Genomic DNA, 21,352 nt, shown 5'->3' on the forward strand with positions numbered 1-21,352 from the left:
GCTGAGGTGTGACTATGTTTGAATCATAAGCTTTACATTGATTCCATACTGTGTTTGTAATCGTATTGTGTTTGAATTGTTTGTTCTTCATCAATATACCTGTGAAAGATCTAAACGATCTAAGATTTATTCTCATCAATTGGTATGTAATTCATACACATCTCTTCTATTGAAGAAGTTATTAGGGTTTTTCCGCATTGATTGATATTAATTGAGCCGTCATTCCATCTTGGCGTATCTCATTAATTGTCAATCTTACTCTAACGATAAAATACAAGTCTGATCTTAAACAGGTTATCGATCAAACTTCATCACAATGTCCATGGATGATTCACAAACCAATCCAATCAACATTTCCAATAGTATTGGATCAACGACAAGGATTCCAATCTTATACACTCAGGATTATGAGGTTTGGACGCACCACTTCGAAGATTATGTGATCGACTTAGAAGATAATGGGTACTTGATCTGGGAAGCAATCACATTTAGCCCATTTGCTCACTCAAGCACCTCAAAGATTGCCAAAACTCAAAAGGAGTACAATTAGCTTGTGAATGATGTGAAAGACATTCCTCAAGACGAGAAAGAGAAGTTTCAATGCAACATCAAGGCCTTAAGAATGATTAGGTTTGCTTTGCAGTCGGATACGTTTCGATTGGTGAGTTCATGCGCTACAGCTAAAGAGATATTGGACAGGTTGAAAGAATTGTATTCCACTGATGAAGATCTGGAACATTCGATTCAGACCCTGCTGCTTTCTGAATTTGGTGATTTCAAACAGAAGCCCGAAGAGAAACTCGTTTAGGCTTTTGATCGGTTTAATCATCTTCTAAGTAAGATGATAAAGCACAGCATCGAAAGGAAGGTTATTGAACAGAAAGTTACATTCATGAACGGTCTTAGACTCGAATGGATGACAGTCATGTCCACAGTAAAGGAACACGAACAGTTTAAATCATACTCTCTAGCGAAACTGGTGGGAATTCTGAAGTCCCATGAAAATGCAGTGTCAAAGGAAACGAACGTGGTTTCCAGTTTGGGTTTGTTAGCTCTTGTTTCAAAAGGAAAAAGTGCTGTTAAGGAAGAAGAAGAATTGGATCTCGCTGACTATGATCTAACCGGTGAAGAGTATTCCATGATGGTTTCCAATCCTAGAAAGTTCATCAAAAGAAAGTTCCCAACCAACAAGAACCGAAACTGGTAGGGAAGTTATAGTTCTGAAAAAGTGAAGGAGGAACCGAATATAGGTTCGAAGTCAGAAGAATCCAAGAAAGAGGCGAAGAGTGGTGGTGACTCAGGATTTGATTGCCATTATTGTGGAGGCAAGAATCACTTTGCTAAGGACTGCATGCTGAAGAAAAAGGCAGAAAAGATTGATGAGGATGATGAGGAAGCGAACCTCTTGAGACGATTGGAAGAGATCAAGAAAAGAAAATTAGTAGCTAACAATAAAACCATGAATGCTTTGATTGTACAGGATACAGGTAACAATGATGAATTCAGTGGAGTGGAAGTGTGGTCCACGGATTCAGAGGATGAAGAAGTAAGAAAACCGACTCATGGCAAGGCGATGCTGGTGAAAGAAGAATATACTGCAGGAAGGTGTTTGATGGTGACAGAAGGAGTATCTCAGATGTGGGCTGGAAGAAGAGAAGGAGCGAGAGGACAGGTGTTTTGCTACAAAACCTGTGAGTGCACAGATCAATGAATGTGATGAGTTGATCAAGAAGGTACAAAATATTCTTACCTCTCTGAAAATACCTATTACTAACTATGAAAAGGAACTGAATAGCTTAAAATCAAAATTTGCTAGTATAAGTAGTAGTCTTACCCAAACTCGTGTCACAAACTCTAACCTGACTGATCAAATTAGCAGGATATCGTCGAAGAGTGAGGAGAGAAGGATGTGGATTGAGCAGAAGGAAAAAGAGTTAATTAGGTCTAAGGATGAGTCGATCTATTTGCAACGAGACAATCTTAAGCTTTTAAAACAGCGAAACGTTTTTTGTTTAATTGCGAAAAGACTTTATTTTAATATCACTCAATTGTATCTCGATTGTGAAATAGGAAATAAGATACATCACATGATTTTACCTTTCCTTGAGTTAAAGGAGGATGAAGTCGATGCCAAAGCTTACAACTGTGAAAATGTTGTATCTTTTGACGAAGTCTCTTCCGCCTACAAAATTGGTCTTGACAAAATAGAGTCCTACATAAAGTCCAAAGACCATAAGGACATGCTCAAAAATCTATTAGACGAAAATGATAGATTGAAGTTAAGAACCGAAACTGTACAGAAATTTGACTCATTGAATGCCAAACTAAGTTCAGAAAATAAAATTGATGTTGAAAATGCATCTGAACTTAATGAGGATGATGACATGAGTGAAATCTCTGTAGAGGATGTGGTGGACTGTTCATAATTTGTCAAAAGCGAACCTGAAACTCACAAAAATCTGATTTCTTAAAACTCTATTGAGCTCACTCGCTCGTCGACAGACAAGACCAAAATTCTCAAGTCAAAAGCTGTTGTGTATCAAAAGCTTCAAACTACTCCAAATCAAGTCTACACAGTTCAGGGAGTCACTCCTCAACAAACAACAGAACTGACAGCTATGTTAGAAGAAGATAATGCAGCTGGATGTGAAGAGTTCTTCTGGTCAGCACCAATAGATAACACTGCTGAAACAAAAGGCCTATCTCAGAAAACCTCATGGAGAGTGAAGGGTAGGTACGTGCCGGAACCACTTAATGAGCCTGCAAGATATGATGTGCCAAGCACAAGTGGAACCAAAACATCTTTGGGTGAACCAGTGATAACTTCCAGTGAGACATCTTCGTCAAAAAGCGAAAACCATGCTCAAGTTCCAATGAAAAAGGCAAATATTCATAAAAATCCAAAACAGGTGGCAGAACGAAAACACCAACGAAATCTGAGATACAAGAAGAATCTCTCAGAAAGAAAACAATTTTGGAGATCTCAAAATCCTCATTATGTAAGGTATGAAAGGACGCATAAGTCAAGAGGAGAATCAAGAAGCAACCGACGGGAGGGTTTCGGTCCTTGGAATGAAAGGAACAGAAAGGAATGCTTCGGTCTGCAACAGGTAAGGAACCGAAAGGAGGGTTTCGGTCCACAACAAGTAAGCAACCGAAAGGAGAGCTTCGGTCCTCAGAGCGTAAGCAACCGAAAGAATGGTTTTGGTCCTCAACATAATAGCAACCGAAAGGATGGGTTCGGTCCTAAGTTCAATCAGACGAATAGAAGGGAAGAGTGTTCCCGTTCTCAACCAAGGAAGAGCAACAATCGACGATCCAATATCACTTCTAAGCCCTATTCTTCTCATTCTCATTCTAATTCTTATCCTTCAAAAGATTTAAAGGGGAAAGGAAAGTTCTTTCCAGAAGACAACAAATGCCCGAAAGAGATCCAAAAGAATGCAGATGTCAAAATCACAAACCCTACGTCTAATGAAATCTAAGCCAAACAAAATTAAAGTTTTCACAATAAAGAGAAACGATGAAACAACTCTAATTAAAAGAACGTATATGGTTGATGTTTATCCTACTATTCCCTGTCCTGTAAAAGGCTCACAAGGACCCAAGAAACTTTGGGTTCCTAAATCTGCTTAATATTTTGCTGGTTATACATGACGAGCAGTTTGACGAAGAATGGTATATTGATAGTGGCTGCTCGCGTCACATGACAAGACGAAAGGAAGAACTGAGGGAGTTTCGGTCTCTCAAGGATGGTGGAATTTTGAAGTACGACAACAATTTGTTTGGAGCTATCAAAGGCTATGGAATGATTACGAATGGTGATTTCTCAATAAGAAAGGTCGCGTATGTTGAAGGATTGCAGCACAACCTTATCAGTGTATCATAGCTGGTAGTTGGGACCAGATTGAAGGTCTCGTTTGATGATGAAGGCTTAGAGATAGTCGAAAAGAAGTCAAATAACATTCTGTTGAAATCAAAGCGAAAGGCGGAAATGTACCCTGTAAAACTCAATCCAATTCGAGGGAAAGCAGCAGTCTGCTTGCTAATGAAGGCTCACTCAGACGAAAGCTGGTTATGACATCGAAGGCTCTCTCATTTTAATTTCAAGGATATCAACAAGTTTTTTTTAGGAGATCATGTTTGAGGTCTTCCAGTTCTCAAATTCGACAAAGAACATCTATTTGCAGCTTGTGAAATGGGAAAGCAAAGTAGAAAAAGTCATCCTTCTATTATCAACACAAAGGTGATAGAACCATTGGAGCTGTTGCATATCGATCTATGTGGTCCCTCCTCTATTGAAAGCATTGGTGGGAACAAGTACATTCTGGTCATCGTTGATGACTTCTCTCACTTCACATGGGTGTTTTTCTTGAAGCAAAAATCAGAGACTACTCCTAAGCTCAAGCTCTTCATAAAGCAAGTTGAGGTTCAACTGAGGAAAGTTGTTCGCAACGTAAGAAGTGACAACGGCTTGGAATTTAAGAACAAGGATTTCGAAGATTTTCTAGCCGAGAAGGGAACGACTCATAATTTCTCGGCTTCATATACTCCACATCAGAATGGAATCGTCGAAAGGCGAAACCGATCTCTGTGCGAATCAACTCGAACTATGCTAAGCTTCGCTTCCTTGCCTTTGTATTTCTGGGCTGATGGTATTGATGCTGCTTGTTTTACTCAGAACAGATCATATCTAAGCAAGCGATTCTCTATTACTCCTTACGAGATCTTGAACAATCGCAAGCCGAATGTGAAATTCTTTCATGTGTTTGGTTCAAGATGCTTCGTCTTCAACTCAAAAGAGAATCGAAACAAGTTTGATGCTAAGGCTGATGAAGGAATATTTTTAGGCTATTCCTTGCATTTGAAGGCATATAGAGTTCTGAACAAGCGCTCTAAGAAGATTGAAGAAACATACTATGTCACTTTTGACGATAACTATGTCAAGAAGATGAAGACAACTGAAGGTGCAATGTAGGAAATCTTTCCAAAGACCAGTCAAGTGATAGCTCCTATCTCAAACCTTTTTGAGCAATATATGCTTCTTTTTTATGAACCTGAAAAAGCTATCGATTCTGAATCAAAGGCGGAAGATAAAAAAGTTGACAGTCTAAAGCAAATCATTGACGATGGTGCAAAGAAGATGACTGCTGATCAACCAAAGGCAACCGAAAGGCCTGACTTAAGTGAACCTTTTGGTGACCGTCCTTCTGTCCAGGGGGAGGGTTCGTCTTTACTAAAAGATCAAGGTTCTTCATTTCAGGGGGAGCATTCAACGCCACAATCATCTATCTCAACCGAAAGTCCAAACGAAGGGGAACATTATGATCCAGAAATTGAACATGTGTCGTCATTCGAGGGGGAGAACACAAATGTTAATGATGATGATACATTATCAGAATTGGAAGAAGACATCAATGTAGAACTGGATCCCTCTTGTGATCCAAATTACCCACCTCTCATTAAATGGAACGAAGATCATCCTCAAAGTCAAATCATTGGGGAATCTTCAGAAAAGGTTTTAACTCGATCACAGATCAAAGCGAAACAAGCTGCACTATTCTCTCAAGTAGAATTTTGCATGTTCAACTCTTTTGTCTCCAAAGTTGAACCGAAGACTGTGAATTCGGCTCTTGATCATTCTGATTGAGTTCAAGCCATGCAAGACGAGTTGAATGAGTTTGACAGAAACAAAGTATGGCGTCTAATTCCAACTCCAAAGGATGCTTCGGTTGTTGGTCTCAAGTAGGTATTCCGAAATAAGATGGATAAGGAGGGGAATGTGATTCGTAACAAGGCTCGGTTGGTTGTAAAAGGCTACTACCAAGAGGAAGGTATCGATTATGAAGAGACCTTCGATCCAGTTGCAAGATTAGAGTCAGTTCGTATCTTTCTTGCTTATGCTGCACACAAAAAATTTGAAGTCTATCAGGTGGATGTAAAGTGTGCCTTTCTCAACGGAGAACTTGAAGAAACTGTGTATGTTGAGCAACCGCCAGGCTTCGTGAACGAGAAGCACCCAGATCACTGTTACATCCTAGACAAAGCGGTATATGGCCTAAAGCAGTCTCCCAGAGCATGGTATGAAACTCTCACCCGATTCTTAAAAATGTGTAAATTTATACAAGGTTCAGTTGACCTAACCTTCTTTCGTAAGAGAGAGGGTAACCACCTTATGATAGTCCAAATTTACGTTGATGACATCATCTTCGGCTCCACAAATCCCAACTTAACAGCTGAATTCAGGAAGTTGATGGAAACTAAATTTGAGAGGAGCTCAATGGGTCCAATTAACTTTTTCCTTGGCTTAAATATTAGACAGGGACCCGATGACATTTTTATCAATCAGGAGGCATATACAAAGACATTGCTCGCTAAGTTTGGCATGATGGGAGACTCCAAAGTGAAAGTTCCAATGGCTTTTGGGACAAAGCTTACACCTTCTTTGGAGAAGCCAGCCACTGACATGACGCTTTATCGTCAAATGATTAGGCCACTAATGTATCTAATAGCTAGCAGACCCGACATCATGTTCTCAGTTTGCTACTGTGCCTGATTCTAGGATAACCCACGCGAACCTCACTTGCTATCCGTAAAAATATCTTTCACAAGTACTTTGTTCAGTTTCGGTCTTATATCAAGTATCGAAATCATGAATTGAAGCGAACGCCAACCTTTATAGCTTTAAATAAAAAAATGCCTTTCAATACTTCTTAACAAGTACTTGATCGTTATTTAATGGGAAGCCACACAAGCACTTTGAAGTCTCTCTTGACTTTGAAGGAAGATATTCGTGCCCAGAATCAGTTGCTTTATGTCTTAACAAGACATCACAAATTCCCATAAAAAGTTTCCTTTATTTCTTTATCATTCACACTCTATGCACGAAAATCTTTGATTTTCCAAAATCTGGTTCTATTAACGATGACCTAATTGTTACAACTTCGTTTCTAAAAGTATTCTAGTGATCGATAAAGATAAAGGTGATGACGGTTCATGTAAAATATGTGGATGACGTTTGGGATAAAGTTCTTGGCTGATTCAGCAGTTATCCAATCGTTTTGACGATTTGAAAAAGCACTTTTTATGGAATGGCGCGTAACAGTGAAACGTCCTTTCTCTCTCCTGCGTCATCATTGGGGTTGCCAATTGTTCACTCCGTCACATCAGGAACGGTTTCTAATAAATCCAGGATTTCAGCCGGATATTTCTCTCTCCTACTTTTACTTATAAAAGGATTTGGCACGCTCCTCTTTACTCTTTTATCACTTACAAATTCTCTGAAAGAAAAAGGGCAATTTCTCTAATTGTTCATCTTCTTCTTCTCAAGATTCATCAATGGTAGAATCATCTTCTGTTCAAGATACATCTGCTCACTCCAACCTTCTCACCATCAAGCCTCAACAAAACCTCATCATTGATCTTACACCCTTCATCTATGAATCCTACATGATGTATGTTGTCGAATGTCTCAAGTACTCACCTCTTGTCGATGCTCTTACAAAGGTCGAAGTTGTTCCCATGACCTGCCTCTCACACATCTATTCAACCGCTTACTATGACAAGGTTGCTGAGAGGATTCACTTTGAAATTCATAACGAGAAGACGTCCATCTCCAATAATCGCTTCTGTGCCCTAATTGGTCTTGCTCATGAACTCACTCTGGTAAACCCCGACTCGATTACTACTGGTCAACTGTTCTCCATGTTCTACCAAATGGAGTACACAGAAACCCTAGCCACAATTACCCAATTCAAGATGTCTTGCCTTCCTCCACAATGGAACGACCTCTTCACTCTTCTTTTCAAAGGTCTCTCAGAGCGTAACGCCGGCTAAGACGGAGCAAGCAAGTCATTTATGACTGTGATTTATGGGTTGTATCATGGGGTTACCTTGGACTATGGGGCAGTCATATGGCAACAACTGGTTTAGAGTTTGTATTCTTCATCACGACATTCAGAGATTTCATGTGGTAGGTACTAGTCCATTATTACAAAGTGGGTGATGGATCGTCTCCACATTCCAATCATGGCGGACTCTCTTCTTTCATCTATCGCAACCTTTCACACCACGAAGATCATCGTCACAGATCCCTCCAATTATTCCTTCATTGGATCGATCCCAGCAGCTATGTATGCTTGCGTATCTGACGCAAGCAACGTTATTCAAGAATACAAGAAGCTTCCTTCTTCGGGCGCAAGGGAACTCTTTCCTGCCATGATTCACTCTATCGAGGAAGCAGACAAGCTTGCAAAGAGGGGCAAGAAACTAGAAACACAAAAGGAGGTGAGGGTCACTAAACCAACCAAGGGACAAACTCGCAAGAAGCGAAAGTCCGACAAAGCTGCTCATTCCTAACATAAGCAGACGAAGTTGAAGAAGCCAGTCCGAAATCTCATTCTTCAATCTTGTAGCGATTTAGATTCTGAGTATGTTCCTCCTATTACCAAACCTTCTAATCACACAGAACCAGAGAGTGAAAGCTCTGACGAGGAGGCTTCGAGCCGTTGTGATACACCGCCTCACTCACCTACACCAGAGGTACATTTTCGGTCCAAAGCTCCTTCTCCTCCACCAGTTTATGTTGCTGTTTCTATCCCTCCTATTTTTCCCATCACTACATCTCAACCATCCACTACTATTCCCATTTCTGCTTCAATCTTTATTGAAGCCACTACTACCACCACTACTGGAGCATGAACCAACGTATCTGATACGGGGGCTCGTTCTACAGCACCAACCGAACCTCCAGTCACAACCGAACCCCCATTCACTACCAAACCTTCTGTTAGCACCACACCACTATCTCCTACCCAATCCACTGAAACCAACATAGTTCTTGGAGGTGAGGACTTGGAGTTTGATTCCACTTACTTTAGTCCCTACCATGTCCAAAGTGATGGCGATGAAGATGCTCCGGTAACCAAGCGCCATCTCAAGGCTGTTACTGACAAGCTTGATCAGCTGCTTTCCTCCCCTGCCACCAGTGCTTATTCTGAAGCCGCTCTTAAAGCTATGTTCTCTTCGGTTGTTAAAGAGCATGATGCTTCTCTTTCTGCTGCAGCAAAGGCTATCAAAGTGTCTACTTCTCAATGTCAGAAGGCCTCGTCTGCTGTTGAGGCTTCGACGAAGGAATGCAAAGAAGCGACCGCAAAAGTCAATAAACTAATTTATGAGGCTCAATTATTCCTTGATTCTTTGCAGGCTGCTGCTAAAAAGAACTCTAAGACAGTGAATGATTCGGTCGATAATCTTCAACGTTCTCTTCAAGCTGAACTGACTAATCTTGAAGCCGCTCGTAAGGCCATTGAAGCTGCCAATGCCACCCTTCACGCTAATGTTAATGATCGTCTGACTCAACTGGAAGCAGAGTTGGCTGTAGAAAATCGCATAATGGATGAGTTAGACAAATGTACATCTCAACTGAAAATGCAAAACCTCAAGCTTCACACTGCAACAACCGAGCTGAATGATTTAAAATCTGAAAGGGAGGTAATTCGAAGTTCTGTAGGTGACATTCATTCCATTCTACTTCATCTTCTTGACGCACATGATCCCATTCTGACTATATCCATCAGACGCCATTTGGCTGACAAACTGAGACCTGCATTGGATATCCTTAGTCGGATTGAGGGTGTTTCGGTGACTAATGTCCAGCCGAAACAGGGGGGAGAAAAGGCAAAAACTCAACCTCCTCCAGAACCTAAGTCAACAGCTGAACCGAAGGATAATGAAGCTTCGGTCAGCAAAAGGGATAAGAGGAAAAAGAAAATTGGTGAAGGTGATATAGATAATGATGATGATGATTTTGAAGATACTTTGGGTAAAAATCCCTCTAAGCCTTTTTAGAAAACAAAACTTTCTGACAAAGAGCTTGCAGAAAAGTTCAAAAGGGAAACGGCTGAGTTGGAGCAGAAGCAAAAAGAAAAGGAGGTCTTGGAGAAGAAGAAGTCCATTTTTCCAGAGTGGACCATTGATTCGCTTCAAAGAGATGCTATAGATGAACCGAGTACTTATTGGCTCGAACCTTTCATGTCGTTCGACCTTGAAAACTCGAAGGATGCGCAGTTTGACATGCCGATCACTCGAAAGGCATTTATCTTTCATTGCTTCAACTCAACTGCTGTCATCCCTTGTTCGGAACCGAAGGTTTATCGGGATCTGTTAGAGTTTTATCTAGAGTTCGCTCAGCCATAGTACTTGACCTGGAGTTCACAGAAGATTACAACTGTCAAGGTACTGAAGCCTCATTCAGACGGGAAGTTCATCAACTTTAAATTTAAAGTGACTCGAGGATCTGAAGGCTTGGTTCATAATTTCTCCCTGGCTGATCTGCCGAACCTCAACCCCCACGACTGGATACTCCTCAACAACATTTTGCTGTCAAATCCTTAGGAGTATTAGCCGATTATAGACCATAACAAGCGAATGCTTGTTTTCTACATTCACGAAGTAGCAAAGATGGATCAAGAAATCGCCTCTGCTATTCACAAGCGAACCACAATCAAACCAATGGGAAGAGCTGGCGATATAAACTCAATGATCAAGGGAAAAATTGACACAAAATATCACACTGTGATGTTTCTTAGGGGCGAAGGTCAAAAATGCCTGTTCGCTCTTGTTGACAAGCACCTGTTCTCAAATGCTTGCTTGGATCATATTTTAGAGATCATTCAGAGGTGTAATCAGAACTCAGCAGCCGACAAGAAGTTGTTTACTGACATGTTGAGATGGTATATTCAATTTCGGCAGACTTTTCTTGCTATCATTCCTCGACTGTTCAAAGTTGTGAAGACAGTGAAGCCTACTCAACATAAATAATCTCTCGCCTCATTTGACGCAAAGGGGGAGATTGTTGGGCTTATTGTGTTGCGTCATGGGCTCGGTCCTTAGCCCAATTTTGGTTGCCGGTTTGGGCCTGTCCAACCGTGCATTATTTTACTTTAGGGTTTTAGTATTTAAGGTGCATGCATGCATCATTAGTCGGTAACACTTTTATTATTTTCTCTCATCAGTATTCTAAACCCTAGCTCGCCTCTAAAGTGGAAGTTCTTCACCGAGCTCTGCTGAGGTGTGACTATATTTGAATCATAAGCTTTACATTGATTCCATATTGTGTTCGTAATCGTATGGTGTTTGAATTGTTTGTTCTTCATCAATATACCTGTGAAAGATCTAAACGATCTGAGATTTATTCTCATCAATATATATATATATATATATATATATATATATATATATATATATATATATATATATGATTTTGGCAAAATAACTTTAAAAGAGTTTTTAAAATATTGAAAGTCGTTTTTAGAAATATTTAGAAATCATTTATTTGTAAACACAATATTCTTGTGTTAGACCTGTATTCCCCCCCCCCCCCCCCTAAAAGAGTGAAAAATAGTAAAACCGCAGGGGTATCCACTCACTTGAGAAAGATTGCGATTTGGACAACACTTCGTTGCTAGAAAAGACTTTATTGCTGAAAACCGGGCTTTGCGAGGGTCGAATTAGAAACCAAAAGGCTCTATTCTTGTGGACTTCAGGTGCTTCAGGATGTTCTTCGGGTGTTAGATATGTTACCGGGACTTCGGGGGGTTGTAAGGGGGTTTATGGAAGTGAAAGAAGTGAAAATAGTGAAATTTGGTGTGAAAATGGTGAAGGAATCGGGAGATGTCACACCCTTTTATAGGGCCGAAGTCTCGGACCGAAGAGGGGAGGAGAGGGCACGTGTCGCCTCGCATGCGAAGGGAAGTGACACGTGTCGGATAGAAGGCAAAGCATGCGTAGGACCTTGGACGCTTCCACAGACGCGACACGTGTCGAAATCTGGTTGGACCGTGCTTCAGACGAGTCACCAGGTAGGACATGGGGCATCTCGCGAGGAATGGGGCGACGTGGCCGAACCCGGGCCTAGCATTTGCGAAACTTCTCAGATTTTGTGCCCCGAACTTCAAAAAATCATAACTTTCGCATACAAGCTCCATTTTGACGTTTTTATATCCACGCGTAGGTGAAATTATACTCCACAACTTTCTTTTAGACTTCGTCGGCTAATTTTGAATTTATTTTTAATATTATTATTTTTAACAGATCGGGACCAGAAAATACGTTAAAAATTCATAACTTCTTCAACCGACATCCATTTTTGTCTGTCTTTTTACCATTGTACTACTATTGACGAGAACTTCGATTCTCGTTTAGGTTGTCTCGGCTAAAAGTCATCCGATCTTTATTTCGAATTTCGGGTTGTGTACTACTGTGTCGAATCTTAAGAAAACTCATAACTTCTTCATACGAAGTTAGATTTGGACGTTTTTTTATGGACACTCTCGATTTAACGTATACTACAACTTTCATTTAGAGAGTTAAGGCTAAAAAATATTTTATTGAAAACTCACTTTTTACATTAAACAGTGTTTTGCCGGTTTTGTTGCGGATCTTCGATAGGTCATAACTATTTCATTATAACTCGGATTTTGGTTTTTGTTATATTTTCAGAATCCTTGATACGACCTCTACTACTTTATTCATCCTAGACGAGTTTATTTAACATTTTAATTTTGATGAGCATTTTTATTAAAGCTTTAAAAATAATTAAATGTGCAAAATTTTCAAATAATTTCTCTTTATTACTTTAAAAATGAACTACAAGTTGATATATACTATTACATTGATTTGAAATAACGGGTCGTTACGTTATCCCCCCCTCGTTAGAGGGAATTTCGTCCCAAAATTATTTCTAAAGTGATACTCATGGACTAGGGAAAAGATGTGGATATTTTTGTTTCATCTGATCTTTCCGTTCCCAAGTGAATTTAGGTCCCCGCTTGGCATTCCAGCGAACCTTCACTATTGGTATACGACTTTGTTTTGTTCTTTTGATTTCCCTATTCATAACCACCACTGATTCTTCTATAAAATGTAGACTCTCATTTAATTCGATTTCATAAAGTGGAATTACAAGAGTCTCATCAGACAGACACTTCTTGAGATTTGAGACGTGAAAAGTGGGATGAATGTTACTGTGTTCATGTGGTAGTTTGAGTTTATAAGCAACCAGACCAATTCTAGCAAGAATCTTGAATGGTCTGATGTACCTTGGACTTAGTTTTCCACTTTTGCTAAAGCGTATAATTCCTTTCCAGGGCAAGACCTTTAATAAGAACGATCACCAACCTGGAATTCTAAGGTTTTTTTTCATTTGTCTGCATAACTCTTTTGTGTATCTCTTGAAGCTTTCAACAGTTCCCGGATTTCTACAATCTTTTTTTTGGTTTCTCGGATGATTTCGGGACCGGTTAGAGTACTGTCGGGTATCTGGTTCTTGGCTAGTTGTGTATTGCCCACTTCATCCCATCACATAGGAGATCTGCACTTACGGCCATAAAGAGCTTCAAAGGGTGCAACTTTGATGCTAGTGTGATAGCTATTGTTGTAGGAGAATTCAACTAGTGGTAAATGGGTATCCCAAGCTTTACCAAAATCTATCACACAAGCCCTTAACATTTCTTCCAGCGTTTGTATTATTCTCTCGCTTTGCCTATTAGTTTGAGGATGATAAGTTGTACTCATGTCAAGACTTGTTCTCAAGGACTTTTGCAATGATTGCCAAAACTGCGAGGTAAATCTACTATCTCGGTCAGATATAATGGATATTAGCACACCATGAAATTATACTATCTCTTTAATATACGTCCTTGATAACTTCTCCATTTTGCCAGTTTCTTATTTTGGCAGGAAGTGTGTGGATTTGGTTAATCTGTCAACGATTACCCAAATGGTGTCATGACCACCCGTTGTCCTGGGTAGCTTGGTTATGAAGTCCATTGTAATCCGCTCCTACTTCCACTAAGGTATTTCTGGCTGTTAAAGTAAACCTGAGGGCTTTTGAATTTTACCTTAACTTTAGCACAAGTCAGACACTTGCCCGCATAGGTAGCAATTTCAGCTTTCATGTTAGGCCACCGATAAATTTTCTTAAGGTCCAAATACATCTTATTTGAACCCAGGTGAATGGAGTATCGTGTCTTATGTGCTTCATTCATGACAACATCTCTGTAGCCAGCAAAATTCGGTGTCCAGATTCGATTCATGAAATAACAAACTTCGTCACCCTAAATTTCCAAGTTCTTTTCCATTCCCCTTAAGGCTTCTCCTTTCATGTTCTCAGGTTTCAAGGCTTCCAGTTGAGCCTCCTTGATCTAAGTAGATAGGTGGGAATGGATAGTCATGGTCAACAAATTTACTCGACGTCCCGATTATTCTTTTCTGCTAAGGGCATCAACTACTATATTGGCTTTACCAAGATGATAATGAATTTCACATTCGTAATCGTTTAGTAGTTCTATCCAACGTCGTTGTCTCATGTTCAGTTCTTTCTGATCAAAGATGTGATGGAGGCTTTTGTGATCAGTAAAGACTGTGCATTTTTTACCATATAGACAATGTCTCCAGATCTTCAAAGCGAAAACCACAGCTCCCAGTTCGAGATCATGCGTGGTATAGTTGACCACGTGGTTCTTAAACTATCTCGAGGCAAAAGATATGACTTTTCCTCATTGCATAAGAACGCAACCTAACCCTTGCTTGGATGCATCGCAGTAAACTACAAAATCTTCCGTCCCATCTGGAAGGGACAAAATCGGTGCACTGCATATGCTTGCTTTAGGGTCTGGAAAGCAGTTTCTTGTTTCTCCTCCCAGCTGAAGGTTATACCCTTCTGATTTAGGGTGGTGAGTGGCTTCACGATCTTTGCAAAGTTTTGAATAAATCTCTTGTAGTAGCTAGCGAAACCTAAAAATTGACAAATTTATGTTGGGGTTCGTGGGGTCGTCTAATTTTTGATAGCTTTGATCTTAAAGGAATCAACATGTATCCCTTCCTTGCTGACTACATGACCTAGGAACTCCACCTTTCAAATCCAGAATTCCCATTTTGAGAACTTCGCGTACAATTTCTTTGCCCTTAAGGTTTCCAACACTTGTCGCAAGTGTTGGCTGTGTTCTTCCTTACTTTGGGAATAGACTAGTATATCGTCAACGAAAACGATAACAAACTTTTCTAAGTAAGGTTGACACACACGATTCATTAGGTCCATGAATAATGTAGGAGCATTAGTTAAACCAAAGGGCATCAATACGAATTCATAGAGACTTTAGCGAGTTCTGAAAGCTGTTTTTGGAATATCAGCCTCCTGGACTTGCAGTTGATGGTATCCTGATCTTAGATCAATCTTGGAGAAGAAACTCTCCCCTTGAAGTTGATCAAATAGGTCGTCGATTCGAGGAAAAGGGTATCGGTTTTTGATGGTAAGTTTATTCAATTCCATGTAGTCTATACACATGCGAAACGATTTCACGAACAAGATTGGTGCTCCCCGAGGTGAGAAGCTTGGTCTTATAAAGTCCTTGTTAAGAAGTTCGTTCAATTGGCTGGAGAGTTCCTGCATTTCTGATGGTTCAAGACGATACAAGGATTTAGCTACAAGAGTAGCTCTAGGTATTAGGTCGATTCTGAATTCGACTTGTCTCTCTGGCGGTACTCCTAGAAGATCGTCGGGAAAAATGTCAGGGAAATTACAGACTTCGGGAATGCTCTTGAAGTCCTTCACTTCTTGTTTCTTGTCTACTACGTGAGCTATAAAAACCCAGTACTCCTTGTGAAGATACTTTTGCGCCTTGATACAGGAAATCATTTGTAGGGTTGTGCCAGATTTGTCGCCGTAAACGGTAAGGGTTTCGTTACAGGGCAGGTTAAGGGGAATTGCTTCCTCGTCACATAGGATGTCGGCACGATTAGGAATTAACAAATCCATACCAACGATGGAGTCAAAACTTTTTATGGATACCATCATCAGGTCGATTGAGAAGGAAAAGTTAGCTAGAGTAAGGGTACATCCCATGTACATATTGTTAGCGCACTCGGTTTTCCCGTTGGCCATTTCTACAGTGAAAGTATCTTTTAGTGGTTGAGAAATTTTGTTTAAGTAGGTGTTCAAATTTATGGCTCACAAAACTTTTCTCTACACCACTATCAAATAGAATGCAGGCGTATGAATTGTTGAGAAGGAACGTACCCGTAACCATCGTAGGGCCCACAACGACTTCCTCATGACCAACAGTGTAACATCCCGAGATTCAGGTATATGTATTTAACCCTTCCTCCTTTCTAAGTTGTGTAGCTAAGACCTTGAAAGAAGTTTATGGGCAATGAGTATGCTGGGCGTACTGAAGAGTACGCTGCGCATACTCATGGGCATGTTTTGGACGCAGACTCCACCCGATACACTGGGCGTACTTTGGACTACACCGGGCATAGCGGGTCCACACTCAAAACCCTAAATGAGACTTGAGCCCTATATAAAGAAAGCTATGGCCTTATCCTCAGCCACCATTTGAGAGAAAGAAACCTTAAGAGAGAGCCAACCTTCATTCTAAGCTTGTGTGTGTGTGTGTGTGTTTGAGCTTGAAGTCCCTTTGTGTGTTTGTGAAGAAGAAGAGAGGACCTAGGTGGAAGCTAGTCTTGAAGTGCAAGCTTTGGATCTGAGCTTTGCAAAGGGGGGAACATAACTTGGAGGTAAAAAGCTCAGAACTTTCCTCTTTATTTTGGATTTGTGTATATTGGGCCATTTTTAGGGTTTAAGTCCCAAAGGTGGAGATTTTATGAGCAAAGGGACTCCATGGACCTAGATCTGTCCCATTTCAGTGTTATATGTGTTATAGATCAATAAAAATCCAATCTTGGTCGTCATTATGGAGTCATGCATGAGTTATGGTCTTAATGGGTAAAGGGGATAAGAAGTTGGAAGGAGTGATAACCTTTTCAGCCATGGAAGGGCTTAAAGGTTTCAACCTAATGGATTAAGTGACCTTAGAAATGTTAGATCTAGAGTTTGAGTTTATGTCTTAACCGTTTAAGACCAAAAAATAATGAATGCATAGAACTAGGACTTACACTGGGCGTAAATCTCAGTACGCGTAGCGTAAAGGTCTGAGACCCCGGTTCTGGATCGCCGGTGTACACCCTGCATACAAGAATTGGTACGCTCCGCGCTCCGCGCACTGCCCCTGTTGACTTTCATTGACTTTTAGGGGTTTAGTCAACATTTGGACTTTTGGGTCAAGGAGGGGTAAAATGGTCTTTTACCCTTCTGTGGGATTTTAGAAAGGGTTTTAATCTAGTGAGGATCGCGGGAAGGCACCAACATGATCAATACACACTTTTGGGGTTTTTATGCATTGAGATCTTGGGATATGTACTATTGACATGTGATACATTGGATTTTGATGTTTTGTGAATGATATGATATTTTTAAAAGTGAAAAATTATTTTAAAAAATTTACGTTGTTACAAGTTGGTATCAGAGCCTTGGTTTGAGGGATTCGGATGGACCTTTGGGTGTATCTGGCTCAAACTGAGGATTTGAGAAAATTTTCACAATAAAACAATTTTTCTAAAAGGAGTAGAAGGTTTTGAAACGAACAGATCAGAGTAGTGTGTACGATCAGCAAGCGCCCGAACGGTGATTTCCCAAAATACCCTTACGTTATGTGTTATGAGATATGATATGTTATGCATGCTAGAGTAGGCTAGGTATTCATATTAGGATTAGAGTGGCCTAATTTGTGATGCCATAGCCTAGGAGATTACTGCTGCTATGAGATGCTTGAGAGTGATTAGGTAGCAGTAAGGAGCTGACGAGAGGTCTGCTAGAGAGTAGCCTATGCATAGCGAGATTAGAGTAATTGTGATCTGGAATCTTAGGAGGAGGACTTAGAGTGAATACTGATACGGTGTGGATGGTAGTACAGGGCCCTTACTACTGAAGACACCAGATCAGTGCGTAGTCCAAGTAAGAATCCTTAGGGTACTAGGGAACAAGTAGGGTTGAGTTATCGAGTGTGAGTACACTCGAGCGAGTCTATGATATTTTTATGTTGTATTTTAGAGGCGTCATGGTTGGGACACGCCACACACCAGAGGTGAGCGACATGAGTGACGAGGAGCTTCGTCAGATGATCCACGATGAGGTGGCTGTGGCTATCTACGTAGAGATACCGGAGATGTTTGGGTCTATCAAGACCACCTTGATCGAGACATTTGACAAGAGATACGCAACGGTTACTGAGGCTGCGGCTTCTGCAGCTACCGCGGCTGTGGCTGCTGCTAGACCTCAGGGGGCGACTCGTTGCTGTACCGGGAGTTCAGCAACACGAAGCCGCCAGAGTTTGATGGGACGCAAGATCCGATTACTGCAATGAGGTGGATTTCTGATATCGAGGGATGCTTGTACACCTGCTCGTGTCCGGAGCATCTGAGGATTTGGTTCGCACTGAACCAGCTTCGCTTGGGGGCGAAGGACTGGTGGAAGTTTGTGACTGTGGACTTCACTACTGCAGAGCTTACTACGGTGACCAGGGAGAGGTTCACCGTGATGTTTCGAGAGGAGTATGTTCCCCCTATGGAGAGGGAATGTCTAGCCTAGGAGTTCTTGTCCCTTAAGCAGGGAACTGAGTCTGTGATAGTGATTACGAGGATGTTTCATGAGAGGGCATTGTTTTGCCCTGAGCACGTGTCTACTGAGCAGGCACGTATGAGCCATTATTTGAGCATTCTGAGGAGGGAAATTTGTGATTTCGTGGTGAACTTGTCATACCGGACATTTGATGAGCTCCAGGTAAATGCCCGGAAGAGGGAGATTGAGTTGGAGACTCAGGCCAGGGAGGAGGCCGAGTCTCAGAGCATGGATAGGCGACCGGCGCAGGCTCAGCCGGCAGCCAATTAGGCAAAGCCCACTGATTTGAGAACTAGGGTCCGAAGGGCCACACTTGTGGGAAGTGCGGCAAGAGCCATGAGGGGGTGTGCAGAGCTGGGGTGTGTTACAAGCGTGGGAAGGAAGGGCATTATGCAAGAGATTGCCCCAAAGGATTTACGGTTTGCTTTCATTGCAACGAGACCGACCATCGGAAGTCCGAGTGCCCACAACTGCTGCAGGGGTCAATGCAGGGATCTGCACCTACTGCCAGAGCTACCGAGACCCGGCCAGTGAAGGCCGAGGCACCAAAGGCTCGCGGGAGAGCCTTCTAGTTGACAATGGAGGAGGTTCGCGCAGTGCCTGATGTTGTGGTTGGTATGTATTTTTTCATCTATTTATTTTGAGTTTGAGATATTGTGCTTATATTATGATATGCGTAGGTACTTTTCTTGTGAGTTCTGTACCTGCTTTGGTGTTATTTGACTCGGGTGCGAGTCGATCGTTTGTATCGTTAGCCTTTAGTCAACACATTAGTATCCGTCGAGAGGCATTGAGTCGACCTTTACGAGTTTCCATAGCTGACGAGCGGGTAGTGTATGCCACTGATGTGATTCGAGGGTGTGTACTCGAGATCTTTGGTATTGATTTTTCGATAGATCTGGTCCCGATTGAGATGGGGGATGTCTGTGTCATTGTAGGCATGGACTGGTTGAGCTGATTTGGAGCGATTATCGACTGCGAGCGACAACTGGTGACCATACGAGACCCTAGTGGAGGAGTACTTATGGTGTACGGCGAGGGTACCTATTCTGGGTTAGCATTTTGTTCGGCTGCTAGAGCGAGGCAGAGTCTACAACAGGGTTGTAGTGGGTTTATGGCCTATGTGTTGGACACATGAGTGGCCGCGGAGAGGCCGATTTCGGTTGATGATGTACCGATTGTGCAAGAGTTCCCGAACATTTTCCCCGAGGAGTTGTCGGGTGTGCCTCCCGAGAGGCAAGTGGAGTTTCATATCGATTTAGTTCCGGGAGCGACGCCTATTGCCAAGGCACCTTATCGCCTTGTGCCGCCAGAGATGCAGGAGTTATCCTCGCAGCTTCAGGAGCTGCTGGGGAAGGAGTTTATTCGACCGAGTAGCTTGCCGTAGGGAGCGCCGATTCTTTTTGTCAAGAAATGGATGGTTCGCACCAGATGTGTATTGATTACTGGGAGTTGAACAAGTTGACGGTCAAAAACCGTTACCCCTTATCGAGGATCGATGATCTATTCGATCAGTTGCAGGGAGCATCTTGGTTCTCCAAGATTGATTTGAGGTATGGATATCATCAGATGAGAGTTCCGGATGAGGATATCTAGAAGCATTTGAGGGAGATCCTCAGATTTTTGAGATCGGAGAGGCTTTACGCCAAATTCTCCAAGTATAATTTCTGGTTACGAGAGGTCCAGTTCTTGGGGGCATCTCGTCAATCAGAATGGGATATTGGTCGATCCAGCCAAGATTGAGGCGGTGATGAGTTGGGAGGTGCCGAGATCCCCCACCGAGATCAGGACTTTTCTGGGGTTGGCCGGCTATTATCGGAGATTTATCAAGGATTTCTCTAAGATTGCCGTTCCTCTCACCAGGTTGACCCGGAAGGGTGTGGCTTTAGTTGGGGTCCTAAGCAGCAGGCCTCATTCGAGACATTTCGCCATAGGTTATGCGAAGCCCCGGTGTTAGCCCTTCCGGAGGGGATGGAAGACTTTGTGGTGTATTGTGACGGATCGATATCGGGGTTGGGTGCGGTGCTAATGCAGCGAGGGCACGTGATAGCATACGCATTGAGGCAGCTGAAGCCTCATGAGACGAGGTATGCCACCCACGATCTGGAGTTGGGGTAGTGGTGTTCGCCCTCAAGATCTGGCGTCACTATTTGTATGGGGTTCGGTGTACTATATACATGGACCACAAGAGCTTGAAGTATTTGATGGATCAGCCCAACCTGAACATGCGCCCGAGGAGATGGTTGGATGTGGTAAAGGATTATGATTGTGACATCCTGTACCACCCGGTCAAGGCTAATGTTGTAGCCGATGCCCTGAGCTGTAGGACGGAGTGTGCCCCGATACTAGACATTTGTATGAGGATGTCGGTGATGAATCTAGTGTTAGATACCATTCGAGGGGCCTAGGAAGAAGCCGTGAGACTGGAGAATCGCAAGAAAGAGCGGGTGATCAGGCAGATATCTGAGTTCGTTATCGATAGCCAAGGGATTTTGACCTTTTAGGGTCGGATTTTGGGTGCCGTTCGTGGGCGGAGCAAGTACCATTCTGATGGAGGAGGCGCATAGATCAAGTTTCTCGATCCATCCCGGGGCCACTAAGATGTATTTGGACCTGAAAAGAGATTACTGGTGGCCTTGTATGAAGAGGGATGTTGCGTGGTTCGTTGGGAGGTGCTTGATCTATTGCAAGGTTAAGGCCGATCACCAGCGTCTACATGGCAAGTTGCAGCCACTCGAGACTCCCCAGTGGAAGTGGGAACAGATTTCTATGGACTTTATTACCAAATTGCCAAGGACCGCGAGGGGTGTCGATGCAATTTGGGTGATCGTTGAC

Source organism: Lactuca serriola, chromosome 4 (genome assembly GCF_051521515.1).
Source record: "Lactuca serriola cultivar US96UC23 chromosome 4, Lser_US96UC23_V15, whole genome shotgun sequence".
NCBI classification, from domain to species: domain Eukaryota; kingdom Viridiplantae; phylum Streptophyta; class Magnoliopsida; order Asterales; family Asteraceae; genus Lactuca; species Lactuca serriola.